General features: G+C 46.3%; 1 protein-coding gene and 1 long non-coding RNA gene across 4 annotated transcripts in view; one reads left to right on the top strand and one right to left on the bottom strand.

Annotated features, from left to right (window-relative positions):
• Positions 1 to 12,838, bottom strand: part of LPP (LIM domain containing preferred translocation partner in lipoma) — a 725,954-nt gene extending 713,116 nt beyond the window's left edge. For 2 of the 3 annotated variants that reach the window (XM_012470875.3, XM_064366916.1), the window contains exon 1: positions 12,695 to 12,838. The gene's annotated coding sequence lies outside the window, so the exon portion shown is untranslated. Of the gene's footprint in view, positions 1 to 12,453; positions 12,487 to 12,694 lie in introns of those variants that run through there. The other variant, XM_021668859.2, reaches the window with a different exon arrangement.
• Positions 12,669 to 17,264, top strand: LOC135270797 (uncharacterized). Its single transcript, XR_010338944.1, has 3 exons — positions 12,669 to 12,815; positions 16,298 to 16,452; positions 17,152 to 17,264. It is a non-coding gene; the product is annotated as an uncharacterized LOC135270797 (long non-coding RNA).
• Positions 17,265 to 18,028: the final 764 nt, after the last annotated feature.

The following is an 18,028-nucleotide window of genomic DNA, read 5'->3' as shown; positions in this document are numbered from 1 at the left end:
AACACATGGTCATCCGTAAAGCCCTGTAAGAAATGGCAACAGGAAGATAAGTATTATGTTATGTGGATGGATTCCGTTTTGATCAGGATCTTGCAAGCTGGCACAGCCTACCAACATCTCCCAGATGGGTGAGTGCTAATTTATTGGCAACAAAATGGTTGTCTCATCACTACTCTGAATGAACTACCTGCCACCATTCTTAGAGTTCAGTCATCCATTTTTAACTCTCTCTGCCTTTGTCTAAAATAATCCTGAGGAGCCAAATAGATAAAGCACTTCCAGATAAGATTGTTAGAAGTCTCTTTTCCCAGGAATTAAATTTTTTAAAAAGAGCCTCTAATCCCAGCACTTTGGGACGCCAAGGCAGGCGGATCACCTGACGTCAGGAGTTCGAGAGCAGCCTGGCCCACATGGTGAAACCCTGTCTCGAGAAGAAAAAAAAAACACACACACTTCAGGGTTGACAGGTCTTAAGACCTTGTAGAGCGGTTTTCAACCCATGTCTGAACTTCCATGGTAATATTCCAGTCAGCCACTGCTTGAATATCTCAAGCGATTAGAGATTCAATAACTCCAGAAAAAGCCAATCTCATCTTATTCAGAATTAAGAAATGTCAAGGAATCCTTATAAGATAAAAAAGGGTGAAGATCTTCCTTGACAAACAGTTCTCTCAAAAGCCATATGTTATGTCACCCATCTAAGACACTGGGCAGACGATGAGATCACCTCAGTGTTATGCTGCGACCAGGGCTATGAATTTTGCACATGTCATTCTTTAGGGGCTGAGTCTCCTCTTACGCAAAATGAAAAGACTGGTGACTTCTATCTGTGAGTCATCTCTCATATCTACTGCCTCAACCCTAATTCAGGTTTGCTTTATCGTTTGCCTGGGCTATCGTGGTAGCTCGGACGGCTCTGCTGTCTCTAGTACCCTCGCCTTCAATCCATCTCACACACTACAGACGATTATTTTCTTAAAGCACAGATCCAGTCATCTCATTGATCTACTTGATTCTCCATTCGGAATGCAGTCCCAACTTCCCATTACAGCAATCAAGGTTTCTCTCAATGTAGCCCCTCACCCATCTCCATAGCCTCTCTACCATGCAGTCCACCTTCATGACTCCAGTTTTTCAAGGCACCATGCACTTTTTCACCTCCATGTTTCTATCCATGTTATTTATCCCACTTAGATATCTTCTCCTCCTCCAGCCCACCGAACAAATTCCCACTTACCCTTCAATGCCCAATCAAATGGCAATCTCTTTATCTGAGTTTCCCTAGGTACCCAGAGTTAGTTACCATCTAATTAGAGCCATCAGACTTTATTTTTTACAGGGTCTCACTCTGTAACCCCAGCTGTAGTACAGTGCTGTGATCACAGCTCACTGCACCCTCAAATGCTGGAGCTCAAGGAATCCTCCCGCCTCAGCTTCCTGAGCAGCTAGGACTATAGGTATGCACCACCACACCAGCTAATTTTTTTTATTTTTATTTTTTTAGAGATGGGATCTTGCTATACTGTCCAGGATAGTCTTGAACTCCTGGCCTCAAGTGATCCTCCTACCTCGGCGTCCCAAAGTGCTGGGATTACAATGTGAGCTACTGCACCTAGCCCCTTCAGATATTTTTTGCATATACTTCTACATACTGTCTTGATTATTTATATGACCTCCTGAAAGCAGAGATCACACTGCATTCGTGCTTCCATCTTCAAAACCCAGAGTAACATATCACTCATTCTTTCACAGGTGCACCTAACACATGGTATCAAATGAATACACAAATGTGTCAAATTTATGGAAAGAATGTTATATTTAGGGTCCTGTCCAGCTATCACCACTGCGACCCTAAATATTCTGCAAGTAAAGCTATTAAACTATGACCAAGAAGAGAGATTTCCAGAGTGGAAATGACCAGCTACTGGAACACTGACCTATCTTTCACCTCATTCTAAGAAAAGGTGTCACTTACCTGCCTGGCCACTGCAGCGTTTGCCTTTCCCATGAGTCAGGGCACACCCAGCCCTGTGGGTAGCAACTCTTTATTGCACTTCCTGAAAATGATTAGTTTTCATACCAAACAAGACAGAAGCTCCAGGTGCCAACCAAGTTATTTTCTTCCTTAAACTAAACAAGAACCATCTTCAGTGGAAATTCACTAGAAGTACAAGTGCAGATGACTCTGCATAATGGAAATGAATTTCCACGGTGACCTCCTGGCACGGAGCTTAGTACAGCATTAGGCTTCCACAGTTACAGCTAAAGATCATTATCAAGATGGGCCACTGGATGGAAAATAATAGATTCAGGAACCCAGCTAAAGTGCACACACGAACAGAGAACCAGTCTTATTTCTTAACTCTCAGTAGCCAGAGCAATTCAGCTGCCTGCTGCATCCTGGTCTAAGCCTTCCCATCCTTGAATGTCTAACTGAAGTCCCAGCACTTCCAACAAGCTCCAGCGATTCACAAGTTCCCCCAGTCCTTCACGTGTGCCTCTCCCATGGCACTCTCTTACAATATAGATATACATTAACATGTTTTTATCAACCCTCATAAACACTAAGTGCTTACAATCTTGACATGCCCTTCAAACAGACTTAAATCCCACTTCTATAAATGTAGTTCATTCAGCAGACTTTTTTTTTTTTTTTTTTTTTTTGAGAAAGAGTCTCATTCTGCTGCCCAGGCTGAAGGGCAATGGTGCCACCTTGGCTCACTGCAACCTCTGCCTCCTGGGTTCAAGCAATTCTCCTGCCTTAGCCTCCCGAGTAGCTGGGATTACAGGCACTGTCCACCACACCTGGCTAATTTTTTTTTTTTTTTTGTATATTTAGTAGAAACGGGGTTTCACCATGCTGGCCAGGCTGGTCTCGAACTCCTGAACTCAAGTGATCTACCCACCTCAATCTCCCAAAGTGCTGACATTACAGATGTGAGCCACCATGCCTGGCCATTCAGCAGACATTTCTTGAGCACCTAGCACCTCCTTTAACAAAACAGTGGATGTTTATTGAGTCCTTGCCTTATGCCCGGTCTTATGCCCGTTATTTACACTACCTCACTCAATATTCACCTATAAGTAGGTGATCGTATAATGTATCCTCCAAATCAGGACACCTATAAGAGTAAAATGCAACACTACAGATATCACTGAAGGCCTCTGCAAATTGACAGCTGTGCTGCTGGGCGGTGGCCTGAGTAACTAAGGGACACTAACACTGGCTTTAGCAGGAAAGGTGCATGCTGGAGGCAGGTCAAAGCATCCTCCTTTAAGGTCAGTGACCTGGACATGTCCTGATCCTCATGCTTACCTAGCCCACAAAAGTTTCCCACACAAGTTTCTGAAGAAGACCTGGCTTCACCTTCAACACCAGCTTTCTGTTTGAATTACAGGGGAATCTCCAGCTATGATTCAAAGCCACAACACAAGCAATTACAACAGTAGAAGCAGACCCTCCATGGGTAACAGATACAAGCAGTGCAAACAAAACCCAAGAGAAGGTGGGATGGTGGCAGTGGAAGAAGGGGCATTGCACAGCCATCCACTGGTGACAAATCACCACTCTGCACCACCTGGAAATGCCTGTGAATGTCTGCGGCACTCCCCACTTTTGAGGGCACACTATGTTAAACAGTGGTGACCTCATTAATAAGAGGTCTAAAAATGAATATGTGGGAAAACCAAATAGTGCCTGTGACCACCCAGGGGAGCCTCCTTATTAAACAGCACAGTGAGGTCTTGAACTAGGAGTTGTCTGGGTCTAAATCCCTTGAGCCTCACAAGCAGAGTAAGGTGTCGACACTGTGTGCCAGATGCCCTGCTGGGCACCCAGAATTGGCCACATGTATAGACTGCATTACCATTGACAAAGTACCCCATGGAAATGCCCCTGATTCTCACGAATGCACTGTGATATATCACAGGATTTCCACTGAAAGGTAATTTAGGCTCAAGAATGTTCCAGAACTTGAGATCACAGGGTTTGTGATTACTCCAAACACAGGTCTTTATTTTCCCTACACCAAAAATCACTGGTACTGCCAAAATGATCTAGTATGATGAAGCCCAGATCCTTGAACTCCCCGGTCCCAAATCTGACTTTTAGTCTTGCCTTCCAAAGCCTCAAACATAGACAGCTAATGCTACTAATTTGTACTAGTGAAACAATAACTACTTCTCACCTGTGTAAAGGGCTCGCAGGAATGTTCACAACAACTATGCTCATTTGCAAAAGTTAAAAAGCAAGACAGGCGTTTTGGAGAGGGTCATTTGATTCTCATTCTGCCACTCAAGGCCCTGAACCCTGGTCAGGAAGGTTTTATCACCCTTGAACTCTTGACCACTATCTGCAAGATAAGACTCATCTAGCCAACTTTTCTCTTGGATTAAAATTGGGAAGAAAGTAATAAAAACGAGCATAAAATGCATTTGCTACATTAAAAGTGCGATGAAGCCTCTAAAATACTCATGGTTTCTGTGAGATACATTGTGATGGGCAGATTTAATAGGGAAGGTAAAGACAAGAGGATCTGCCTTGTAATGGATCTAAAACTATTGCCTAAAAACGTTTAGGCAAGCAAAAATAAGTAAATATTAATGGAGAATGGCAGAGAGCAGGGGCAGGGAGCTGTAACAAGCAAGGAACCTTGATGTTAGCACCAAGGCATAGGGTGGTTCTTGCAAACAAGCATCAGTGGCAGCGATTCATGGCAGCAGCATAAATAAATCCCCAGACCACACACACTCAAACGGAGCCATCTTAATCCAATTGCTTTCACAGTATGAAGCACAAGTTTCAAGCCTAAGATACAATGATCTCCAAGTTACATCCTCTCCTAAAATTCTGCAAAGCAGAGATGCTCCTGGAGGTAGAAGGAGGAATGGGGAAGGAATGTGTGAGGTATAGCAGAAATCGAGAATGAAAAATACCTGGAAACAGGGCTGGCCTGGGAGCAAAGGCTGTGGCCCAACTCCATTTCAGCTGACAAGGGTGTGATGGAGCAAGTCTGTCCCTTTTCTGGGGCCTCAGTTTCCTTATCTGTGCAAGGGATCAGATCACTCTGGCCAAGAAGGCCCCAGTTCATGCTTGCTGCTTCTCCTGTTGACTACTTTGGTATTTTGGTGTACAAAAAAAAAAAAAAAAAAAATCCCAGCCAAGACTGATAAGCTGTCAAACAATTAGAAAGAAAAAAAGTAGGAATTAAGCTACCTGATATTAGTCTAGCAGTAAACAGCTTTGGGAATCCATTGTTCCCTCCCTACTCTGCTGACCTGACACAGGCCCATTTCTCCTATCCTGAAACATTTCAGCAGCCTTCTAAGCTGGGTCTCTGCCTCTGGTCTTAACCTGCCCTCACTCTGCCACCAGAGCTCTCTGAAATACAGATCCAACAAGGCCCTCGTTTGCTCAAAAAAAATAATAAAAGCCTTCCTGCTCTCTGACACCTCTGCCATCATCCTTAGCTGGGTCCAACGGCCCTTTACCAACTAACACTCCCTAGCCAGCCCCATCTCTCACAGTGATCTCCAAATACACATTTATATTCCTCAAACACTTTTAGGCCTCAGACCTGTGCACATATACCAAGGTCCCTATGTGTAGAAAGCTCTTCCACTCCTGTCCACCATGTAGACTCCTATTCACTCCTCAAAACCCAACCCAGTGTCTTCTTTTCCATAGGCATTTGCCAGTTCTTCTAGATGACTGGTCACTCCTTTCTCCGTGTTCTCATTAGCTCTTTGCTCATGACTTTATTAGGGCACTAGCATCTTCTCTTTCAGTTTCTTTCCTGTGATAGAATGAGTCTGGAAGGCAGAGCCTATCTCAGTTTCCTTTGTAACCAGTATCTAGCATTTCTGCCCAGCATACAGTAATCGCTTTGTACACAAGTACTGAACTCAATACATGAAATTGAGTTGTATCTGATCACAGATATGTGTGGGTTGGAAGGGGTAAGGAGTCTGGAAATTGCTTCATGGCACAAGGCGGATTTTGATCTTGATCCTAGAATCACAGGGGTTACAACAGGCAGAGACAGAGAGGATGGAAACTCCAGGTAGAGAAAACAGCATAAGAAAAGGCTTGGATTAAGAAAACAGAGGGCCTGGCATGGTGGCTCACTCCTGTAATCCCAGCACTTTGGGAGGCCAAGGGGGACAGATCAACTGAGGTCAGGAGTTCAAGACCAGCCTGGCCAACATGGTGAAACCCCATCTCTACAAAAATACAAAAATTAGCCAGATGTGGTGGTGGGCACCTGTAATCCAAGCTACTTGAGAGGTTGAGGCAGGAGAATCACTGGAACCTGTGAGGTGGAGGTTGCAGTGAGCTGAGATTGTGCCATTGCACTCCAGCCCGGGCAACAAGAGAAAAAATCAATCAGAGTAAAACTCTGTCTCAAAAAAAAAAAAAAAAAGAAAAGAACACAGTAGAATGTTCAAGACCACCTGCCTGTGTGAGGGAAAAGTGAAAGAGCAGTTACGATTGCAATTACCCTTAGCATAGTTAATCTCACAACTCTCAACTCCACACTTCCAGTCCCCCAAGCTTCACTCTGCTGGCAGGACTGCCCAGTGCCACCTGTAGCAGCGACAACAGGCTCAAGGTTCTGGGGCAGTAAAATCAGTCCCCCTCCCCCGTGATTGCTATCCTGTGGCTGCAGCGAGCTATTTTACTCCCTCTCGTCATCAAGCGAGTATTTCTGGAGTGCCTACCATGTGTCAGGCACTCTTCAGGGCACTGGGAATACACCTACCAACAGGCAGATATCACTGTAATCCTCAAGCAGCTTATTTTAAAGTGGAGAAGAGGCAGACAAGCAAATATGTAAGATGAAGTGGTGATGCATTCGCATTTGTGTCCATAAACATTGCTCATTCACTCAACAGCTCCTGAACATCCTGGGGTCTGTCTCCCCTCACCACACAATAATGAGACTATTAATGCCTTTATCTGTGGATTGTCAAAATATAAAAGGCCCGCTTGACTCAGGTAGGTGGCAGGAAGGATTATAGGTGACCCCTCAGAGCCTTGAGCCAGGAAGCTTTCCTAGAGGACACAGAAGCTACAAGGTTCAGCACCGGAGAACACATAGCACTGTTACAGGAGCCGTAAGATCGAAGGCAAGGACTGACAGCAAGACTTCGTCACTGTTACCGTATTACCCCAACTGCCTCTCTTCAAGGATAATCACATCCTTATCATAACAAGGGACTGGGGAGGAGGGCTCTGTTGAGAGAGGTGGATGATTTGCTAGAACGGTTTAGTTCTTTCCAGTTTGGGAGGAGGCGACACCCAATAAGGGGCTCAGGACAGCACCAGTGTGCGACTGAGAGGCCTATATGTCCATGTGAATCCTCAGTTGTGACCCCACTAGGGCCCCCTGAACGTGGGTTGAATTAAATTCCAGAGAAGAACACAGACCAGCAATGTTGATTTGAACTTTTCATCCATGAAGGCATAGAAAAGAGTGGTGAAGAGGCTGTAAAATCAGGCAGAAGTTTCAATGTCACCTGGTAGTTGTGTAACCTTATTTCACCAAATTCATTTTCTCATCTGCAAACTGAGACTGATAATCATAAACCTATTTTAATGAATCAGTATAATTACATAAATAGGTGGTAAGTATTCAAAAATGTTTTAAAATGATATACTATTTTAAAAGAATGATAGAAAAGTAAACATTTTCTAGCCTCAACTCTGTGGTTTATCTGCTTCCAAGCATTAATCCCATTCACCCTACAGCTGCCTATCCGCCTACCAATCTCACTGATGTGACCAACATTTAGAATGCACTGGTCTTACTGTTCACAACAGCAAAGACTTGGAACCAACCCAAATGCCCATCAATGATAGACTGAATAAAGAAAACGTGGCACATACACCATGGAATACTAGGCAGCCATAAAAAGGATGAGTTTATGTCCTTTGCAGGGACATGGATGAAGCTGGAAACCATCATTCTCAGCAAACTACACAAGAACAGAAAACCAGATGCTACATGTTCTCACTCATAAGTAAAAGTTAAATAATGAGAACACATGGTTACAGGGAGGGAAACATCACACACTGGGGCCTGTTGGAGGTGGGGGTGGGGGGTTGGGAGGGATAGCCTTAGGAGAAATGCCTAATGTAGATGAGGGGTTGATCGGTGCAGCAAACCACCATGGCACGCTATGTAACAAACCTGCACATTCTGCACATGTACCCCAGAATTTAAAGTATAACAATAAAATTTAAAAATAAAAATAAAAAAATAAAGAATGCACCTGCCTTTTCCTCCAAGCCTCCAGGCAACCTACAGCAGACTTCCACAATACACCTGAAATCTTTCCACCCTTCCCCTCGCCTTCATGCTCCACCTCATATGCTTCCTCAAGCCAATAGATTTTCACCCAAATACTCGCTTCCTGCATGCAGAAATAAGATTATCTCTTTTCTTTCCCCAACTCTACCAAGTTTCTTCAAGCAAAGCACAGCCCTCCAAAGCCATATTCCAGGAAAGTTCCACCCACCAATGAATATACTCAGCTTGGAGCCTCTAATTGTGGCCCAGGGTCAAAGTCCCAGATTCACTCAGACTAAAAGTGGTACTATGCCTCCTGCATTACCATCTAAATAATTACTCCCACAGAGATGACTCTAGAGCCCCTGCCCAGCCGTATTCTCCTGTGAATCTCTACAAAACCATTTAAAGACCCCTACTGAGATTAATTTAAACCTTACTTATTAAAAAGTAAAAGTCCTCTTCTTTTTCCATTTTCCACTGTCCTCTTCATGGATAGCCATTCAAAACACAGCCTGAATAATAAAGCACGTTCTCCCTGCATCTGCATCTGCTACTATCTTGCTAAAATGTCCCTCTCTCACCTGTCCTTCTTCCACCTGGACAACTCCTGCTCAATCCTAGAGGTTCAGCTCAGACACCATCCTCTCTATGATGGCTTTCCTGAGGGTGAGCCTTCTCAGTGAAGAGAAGCCAAAACTCACCCCGCAAAAGCACTTAATACATGGACATGCCCCACTCCACCTTCCCCGCCACCCCATACACACACAGACACACCACACACCTGTGTGCTCTTCAAAGGCAGGGACCATGTACACTTCATCTTTGTACTCTCAGGGCCTAGCCAGTTTCTGCTTCACTGTAAGCAGGCTCCAACCCCTGGTTTTACCATGTTACCTGCCATTTTCTATCACATTGTCTTTCTTCTATTTAATGCAGCATAACCCTGGGCTAAGGGGGCTACCCTGTTCTCACAAGTTATGTTCTGCCTATGTACAAAATCCCATCATTCCAGTATCTCAAGCATAGTTCTGAAATCAAATCCGACCTAACTCTTGCCCCATTCCCAATTAACCCATGCCAGCTCCACAGCAGGGTAAAGTCACAAGTCATCACCAAGATGCAAAAGTTCTGGGCTGTAATTTTGAGCATATCTCTAATTAGCTATGTGACCTTGGGCAAGGGTTAAAGTGAAGGTGGCAGCAGCACTAGATCTAATTCTCAGGGGACCTAGATTCAAATGGAATATCTGATTGGAAAGTGTTTTATAAAGTGCAAAGCACTGTATAGACATAAAAGACATGATTAACAACTTTATCAAATTTAAGCCATTGACTATAAGATGTGCCATTACCAACTTAGAATGAGAAAAAACTGCACAACTATGGCACATTGAGATTATAAGGCAACCGCATTTCAGTGATACTAAAATGTGAAAAAAGTGTCTTTTAGAATTGACTGAATATAACTTATTTGTCTCAATAAAATACAGGAAACTGCTGTAAGATTTTCATATTTGCCAATGATACATAATCGGTACTCAGTAACCTAAGTAAATGAACAAGAACCAATTGATAATATTCTTTTTGGGGGGCCAAGGGAATGGAGTCTTGCTCTGTTGCCCAGGCTGGAGTGCAATGGCACAATCTCAGCTCACTGCAACCTCCTCCTCCCAGGTTCAAATGATTCTCCTGCCTCAGCCTCCCAAGCAGCTGGTACTACAGGCACATGCCACCACACCTGGCTAATTTTTGTATTTTTAGTAGAGATGGGGTTTCACTATGTTGACGAGGCTGGTCTCAAACTCCTGACCTCAGATGATCTGCCTGCCTCGTCCTCCCAAAGTGCTGAGTCATAGGCGTAAGCCATCGCACCTGGCCAATAATATTCTTAGGCCAAATAATCACCTCTCTCATTGGAACTGGGCGGCAGGAGGCTTCCCAATCCCAGTACCTCCCCTCTAAATCACGTCCCAGCGTGCTCAAAACCATCAAATGATGACTTTAAGATATATCCAAACTCCTTAGCCTGGCATTTTTAAGGCCCTTTACAACCAAGTTACCTCTCCTGTTCGTTGCTTCCTGGAACTGTCTTCACCAGAATGTGTCATTCCAAGAAAGATCCTACTCAAGTCCCAGCCATAGCATTCAGCTCATCAGCTTGGCTTCTCCTCCCTCTGCCTACACTCAAAACCAACTCTAAGCCCATGCTGCTTACAGAGAGAGCCTGCCTCTGGGGGTATCGCCTGACCCTAAGGCCCCAGGCTTTTGCCCCTACCAGTCAGATTAGGAAAATCCCATCTGGAGCCTACATTCTAGACTATAAAGGCTTGAGTGTTGGGGTTGGGGGCTGCACTGCAGAAACTAAATGCAAAAATACACACCCTTTTTTTTTTTTTTTTTTTTTTTTTTTTGAGATGCAGTCTCCCTCTGTCGCCCAGGCTGGAGTGCAGTGGTATGATCTCAACTCACTGCAACCTCCGCCTGCCGGGTTCAGGCAATTCTCCTGCCTCAGACTCCCGAGTAGCTGGGACTACAAGTAACCACCACCATGCCTGGCTAATATTTTGTATTTTTAGTAGAGACCGGGTTTTGCCACATTGCCCAGACTGGTTTCGAACTCCTGAGCTCAGGCAATCCGCGCGCCTCAGCCTACCAAAGTGCTGGGATTACAGGCGTCAGCTACTGCACTGAGCCCACATACTCTTTTCCTTTAACTGCCCCCTGGTTCTGGCAGGAACTATGCAAGCAGGAAAACTGGCGCTGAGGTGGAGAAAGCCCTACCGGGTGTCCTAGCCCCCTACTGTCCACCATTACTCACCGTAGGATCTAGGAGTAGCAACCACCTTTGCCTATTCTATGTATGAGAGTTGAGGTAGGGGGGAGGATGGAAGAGGGACCTAGATGTTTTCTAAAGAGGCCTATCCACACTTTCCCTTTCTTCACTTTAGGCTTTCTTAAAATGCCCATATGCAGGGAAAGGTAAGCCATTAAGTCACTAACACCTAAGTGAGAATGAGTTTTACAGGAATGGCAAGAATTGTAGAAAAAGGGGAAGAAGTAGAAAGAGAAAGGAGACTGGAAACACAGCTAAGTGAGTTTGGTACCAGTAAAAGCGCTCAGAGAAGACCCTGAGTTCTCACTGGTTGTTTTGTGTTGAGGAAGGGAAAACTGGATCCCTTCTAAGGGAAGGGCAGCCAGAGAGATTTTTTGGTCCTCCTACGACTCTGAGGTTCCAAAGACTCTGCCCTGTCCAAGCACCCAGGCACAATTCCACTGATTAGCTCAACCTATGTCACAACCTCCCCGACCCCCAACCTCTTGCCTCCAACTAAGAACATGTATACTTTATCTCCATTTCCCGCACTACTTCATCTTCTCTGGCCCACAGTTCCCTGGAAGAGATGTCTTCCTCCAAGCCGCTGGCTGGCTTCGGGAAACTCCTCATCCTTCAAAAGCCCCATTAAGTGCAGGACTTTCCAAAGGGCCGTCCCAGGGACCAGAAAATCAAACCCCTTCCCGGCAACTTCCTTTAACTTTGTCTTTGCCTTTTCTCCAGCACTTAGCACTTTCCACCCTGGGCCAGGTTTGACTCCTAGGTTCACCTGAGAATTCCTTGAGGGCAACGTCCAACACACCCAGCTCAGTGCCTGCCACACACACGGTGCTAGAGAAATGCTTCGAGAAAGCGAACTCAAGTCCGGAGCCAACTATTTGAATTACGGCTTGGACTCTGGTAAATAACCTCGGGCGACCCTCCTTCTCTCTGGGCCTCAGCTGCCCCAACTGTAAAATGGGAGGACTTGGTTGGCTGTGTCTAGGCCCTTTCCGCGGTGACAACTGCGATTCCGCGAAAGCTCTAAGCGGATGGGCGTGGCCCCGCCCCCTGGGCGCCCAGAAAAGTCCGGGAAGGGGGCGCGCAAGGCTCCAACCCCGCCTAGCCTGGGGTCGACGCTTTCGGAAAAACTCTGTGCCCCCCTCCCCCATAGCGTGCACCCCGTGATTGGGCCGCGGCCGACACTTCCGCACAGCGGGCCAGGCCAGGGCAGGGCGCGCTCCCCGCGCTCCAGCCACCCCGGAGGCGCTCGCGCCGGGGGAGGGCTGGGGGTTCCCGAGGCGCCCGCGGGCGGAGGGAGAGGGGAAGGAAGGATTTGCAACAATACCTCTGGGAGGAGGCAGCCGGGGCGGCAGCGGCGGCGGCGGCGGCGGCGGCAGCGGCGGCGGCGGCGGCTGGAGGCGGAGGCAGAGGCAGAGGAGGAGGTGCCCGGGCACTCCCCCTCCCATTGTCCCCAGCCCCGGACAGGCTCGGCCCCGCGCCCCGCACCGGCCTCCTCAAGCGCGCCGCCCGCGCCCAGCGCCCCGCGCTCCGCGCCCTGGGCCCCGCGCCGTGCAGCCAGCCCTTACCTTGCAGCGCCCGGCTCTCCCCCGGTCGCTAAAGCTACTTATCCCGGGAAAGCTCGCGCGGGACCCGGGAACGAACCCACAGACAAAAAGTGAAACTTCGGCAGGGCTGGAGCGGCTGCTGGTTGGTGCCTTTCCCCCTCCTTCCTCCCCACCGTCCCCACCCCCTCCCCTCGGTCTCCAGTGCGGTGCCCTGAACGCTGGAGGCTGACGTCAGGGGCCTGAATTCCTGACTTTGCCTGCACGCATTTGTCCATGTAAGGTATGGGAAGGCGTGTGCCCGCTGGGCCGCCGCGCAGAGCTCGCCTGGCGGGGGGAGGGGAAACCCGCAGCCGGCGGTGGCTTTGCCAAAAGGTGGGCGCACGGAGGGCATTGCATTTCCTGGGAGGAAGAGGAGGAGACGCGGGAATGCAGGGAGCTTGCAAAGGAGGAAGGGAAAGAGGGAGATGTGGAGACTTTGCCTCTGCTAGAGGAAGAGTAAGGAGACGTAGGAGGAAGCGGCCGCGTCAAGGGGCTCCGGGAGAAACTGGAAAACCTGCGGCTCCTACTAAGGCGTCAAATTAGGGCACAGAGCTTGAGTGGAAGAGCTCCAGCCACGAAATCCCCTTCCAAGATTTTCCTCATGAGCCCCGCCCTGGATTCCCAGCAAGACTCAAAACTTACAAGGTGTCGGAGCTGGCAAAGACCAACTTCCAACCTGTCCGCTTGGCACGTGAGGACACTGAGGCTCTCGGAAGAGAAATGACTCGTGCAGGGTCGTCTCTCAACAGATGTAGGAGCGGGCCCAGGCGCTCTGCCTCCCACTCGGGTTCCCGCCTCCAGGAAGGGCCCTGGCTCCCTTTTGGCCCCGAAGCTGGAACCAGGTTAGATGTCCGGGAGCTGCGCGGACCACCCAGTGATTTATACTGCTCTTGGCCCAGAGCCAGTTCCTGGAAGGTCCTGGTTGACCGTGAGCCCTGAATATCAATGGCAATCAGTTGCTTCGGGGCAACTTCCTCCTCTGTCCTGTGCACAAATAAATGAATCCCTGGGTTTAAAGTTTACTTCTGAGCCCTGCCCAGAAAGCTTGCTCTATGCTTATAGCTTCAAAAAAGTCTGCGAACTGGGTGAACTGGTTTGAATACAGACTTGCTTTTATTGGAAGGTCTGAGTTGGCTTTTTTTTCTCCTCTGACATCTGTAAGTGTGAACGCCGATGAGAACCACCACTTACTGTGTTAGGGGCTTATGACGTGCTGCAGCCATTGCCTGGAAAGCGCTCCATGCCTGAGACGTCCTTTCCTTGTACTTCTCTCCTATTAATACCTAAAATCATCCCTCACATTAGCATATCGTGAAAGCAGTTTCTCACCAGGTTATTGTATCCTCAGGTGAGTTAGATAGGACAAAGCGTAGTCCCGCTTTTACACTTCAGGCAAAAACTTAAGGAACGTTACTTGCCCGACACAAAATAACTGACTGCCCAAGCACCTGATTTCCCCTCCTCCCATCTAGGTCTCCTGACTAATCCCTTATCTTTCCACACCTGGCCCTGACCTCTAGCAGGACCTAATTCCATTCATAACTGTTGAGAGTACACCATGAGCTACCTATTCATAAACACTCCAAAAAGTGGCTCTTCTGAGGATGGATTTAAGTGGGATTCTTTTGACCAGAAATGTGAAAACACGTTATTGGATTTATTAATAAGTGTTTGAATTCAGACATTTCAGGAGTAAGACTACCTAACCTCCCTGTTCCTCTCAACTATCTAATGTACACATACAAAAATATGAACATGGTGGGGCGTGGTGGCTCACACCTGTAATCTCAGCACTTTGGGAGTCGGAGGCAGGTAGATCACATGAGGTTAGGAGTTCAAGACCAGCCTGAGCAACATGGCCAAACACTGTCTCTACTAAAAATACAAAAATTAGCCGGAGGTTGAAGTGAGCCAAGACTGCACCACTGCACTCCAGCCTGGGGGACAGAGCGAGACAATGTATCAAAAAAAAAAAAATGAACGCAGTAGCAGAGAGACAAGATAGAGAGTAACCACCCATTTTACAGAATAATAAGATATTTTTCTCTTCTCAACTAACACAGTTTGAAATGGGAGATATGAGCTCTTAGATTTTTGTTCTGAGGTTTAAAAAAGATCAGATCCTATTACAGCACAGTTCACTCAAACGTTTCAGCACACTCACATTCTGAGTACTATTTAGTATGAAAAGAATTTCAGTGTCATACGAAGTAAAAGTGGATTATCCCAAAACTCATGGAATATAACGAGACTTGACCAGCATTTCTTTTTTTTTCCTTCAGTAACCCACTTATAAAGAATAATAGGGTCCTAATGAGGACTAATAAGATTTAATAAGGTATAATTAGAGTTGTTCATTTCTTCCATCATATACATTATAAGAGTACTGTGCTGGATCCAGAAATGCTACTAATTATGTTGACACTGTTGTATGGGTGTGTTGTGGATGATCACTGTTTCTCCTGAAATGTATGTGAGTTGTTCAGGTGAGCATGCTGAGCGTGGTGTTAGCACGAGCATCGTATAAAGTTAACTACGAAAGATAATTTTGACTCATGAGGAACTCTCCAGGAGTGTAAGCACCAAAGTCATAATCCGGATGCTTAGTGAACTGCATACAGTGTTGTCATTAGTGCTAACCCCACCAAAAGCCTCATTCTCATTTCCTGTTCTGGTTTCTTTCATACCTCCTGTGACAACTTTTCATGTACAGGGGCTTACAGAAAATGGGAAGGTTGTATAAATTTAGAGACTCAGTGTTAGAAAAATACTGGTTTACCAATTCAGAGGCTGAAAGAAGCACAGAATTTCAGGTGGAGTTGGGGGGTCATTTGGTCCAAGGATAGCACGCTCATGGGTTCAGTAATGGCACAAAAGACTTGTAGGCAAGCAGGGCTCGGGTCTTGCCTTTTGCCTGCATCCATTACAATCCTTTACACATGGCCTTTGTATAGCTCAAGCCAGTCCTTTTTTTGGAGTGCCAGGCAATATTTTAAGGATTGTTCATATACAATTCAGTTAACTCGCACAAAACCCCTTCTGAGGTTGGCATTATTATTTTTTTATTTATCCATGAAGAAACTAAAGCCCACGGAGGTTAAGTACTAGCTCTGTGTTAAGAACTGAGTAAGCTCTTACTCAGCTGAGGGTAGGTAAGCTGAGATTCCACCCTGATCCCTGGCAACCTGGCACCTCACTCACCCACTGTTGAGTGACCATCTGCCCTCAGTTTGAATACTCCAGCAGAGGGAACTTATGATCTCCTATAGTTGACCAAGAGGATAAGTTCTGAAGAGTCTATTAGAAAAATAAGAATAAGAGGGCCATGGGTGATAGAAGGTAAATGCCAATCAGCTGTTGCCTCTGACAGCTTAAAAGCCAATCAGGCCAAATGCCTCTAGTAAGGTTTGCACAGACCTTCATAATTTGGCACATACTTGTCCCTTCAGCCTCGTTTCTTCCAGGCCTTCATGTGCCCTACCCTCCACCCTCTTTCTAGTAGTTTTCCAAGCACATCTTCCCTCTCCATGTTTATCTCTGCACAGGTTGCCCTTTCACTTGAGAGTCCTCATCCTTCTCTTTCAGATAACTTCAAGTGATGGGGCCTGAATGCAAGCAGACCAACGGAAAGGAGGAGGAAAGTGAGAGGAGCCCAGCCATTTGGAAGTAGCAATGAAGACTAGCATGGGCAATGGGCACAGTGGCTCACGCCCATGATCCCAACACCTTGGGAGGCCAAGGTAGGCAGATCACCTGAGGTTGGGAGTTTGAGACCAGCCTGGCCAACATGGGAAACCTTGACTCTACTAAAAATACAAAAATTAGCTGGGAGTGTTAGCACACGCCTGTAATCCATCCTACTCAGAAGGCTGGGGCACAAGAAGTGCTTGAACCCATGAGGCAGTGGTTGCAGTGAGCCGAGATCATACCACTGCAGTCTAGCCTGGATTGACACTCTAGCTAGATTCTGTCTCAAAAAAAAAGACTAGCATAGGGAGAGACACAAGAGAGAAATGTTTCTTTCTGGTTCTTACCCTAAATTACTGTGCAACCTCTCAGCAAGTCACTTCCTCTGTATTCTCAGTTTATTTATCCAATTAGTTCCTTAAATTTGGTGATCTCCAACACTCCCAGTTTTTCAGTTTGATGTTGCATTCTACCCAGTGATCAAATTCATATTCCCGAAGCACGCTACGCTATGTCATACTGCAAATCTTGTAACGGTTCCTGATATGGTTTGCTTGTGTCCCTACTCAAGTCTTATCTTGAATTGCAGTTCCCATAATTCCCATGTCATGGGAGGGACCAGGTGGAGATAATTGAATCATGGGGGCGATTTCCCCCCTGCTGTTCTTGTGATTGTGAGTTAGTTCTCATGAAATCTGCTGGTTTTATAAGGGTCTTTCCCCTTCACTGGGCACTCATTCTTCTGTCTCCAGCTGCCATGTAAAGAAGGACATGTTTGCTTTCCCTTCTGCCATGAGTGTAAGTTTCCTGAGGCCTCCCAGGAATGCTGCAGTGTGAGTCAATTAAACATTTTTCTTTACAAATTTCCCAGTCTTGAGTATGTCTTTATTAGCTATGTGATAATGGATGGATAAAGTTTAATAATATCAACCAAATTAAGTTCATACCCTTAAGCTTCCCCTTCCTCATTTTTATAACCGAATCCTGATGGACTTTTCCGACTGTAAGTTGTACCTCCAACACCCACTCCTCCACCACACACATACACGCACACCAATTCCTTTAGTTCCTGCCTCTGGGCTTTTGCACGTTTAGTTTTCTCCTCTTGAACCTAAAGGACTTTCCAGGCCCATCTCCAAAACTGCAGATTCTACCTGTCCAGCTAGCCCCTTCTCATGGAATCCCTACCCCATTGCCCATTCTTTCCAAACTCCCTCCATTAATATGAAAATAATGTCTCCATTTTCCCAGAAAGATACCCATTTCATTATCCCAATGCATTACAGTTTGTCGTCAGTGTGTTTGCTATCCTCCATGCAAATGTAGAATTCTTTATAGTAGTTTTCATGTCTCAAGTTCATTTCTCTTCCCCAGCAGCTGAGGCAGTACCTGCCATTTATAACCAATTGTTACCCAGTAAGAGAGTAAATGAGTGAATCCTTCATCTTCGATAGAAAAGCAACACAGTCGATGCCGTCTTTCTGGAAGTTTGGTCACGTTTCTTTAGACCATGAGACTCTGAGCAGGCATCCGGAGGGGCGAGGGGAAGAGAGAGAAGTAATATTGGTCATTTGTTACAATGTGCTCTGTGTGCCCTTTCTAGGCCTTCTAACATTTAGCATAAATAAA

Source organism: Aotus nancymaae, unplaced genomic scaffold (genome assembly GCF_030222135.1).
Source record: "Aotus nancymaae isolate 86718 unplaced genomic scaffold, 86718_ANA_hifiasm-v0.15.2.pri h1tg000067l, whole genome shotgun sequence".
Lineage (NCBI taxonomy): Eukaryota > Metazoa > Chordata > Mammalia > Primates > Aotidae > Aotus > Aotus nancymaae.
The sequence above is the reverse complement of the archived record's forward strand: the minus strand, read 5'-3'. Positions and strand labels throughout refer to the sequence as shown.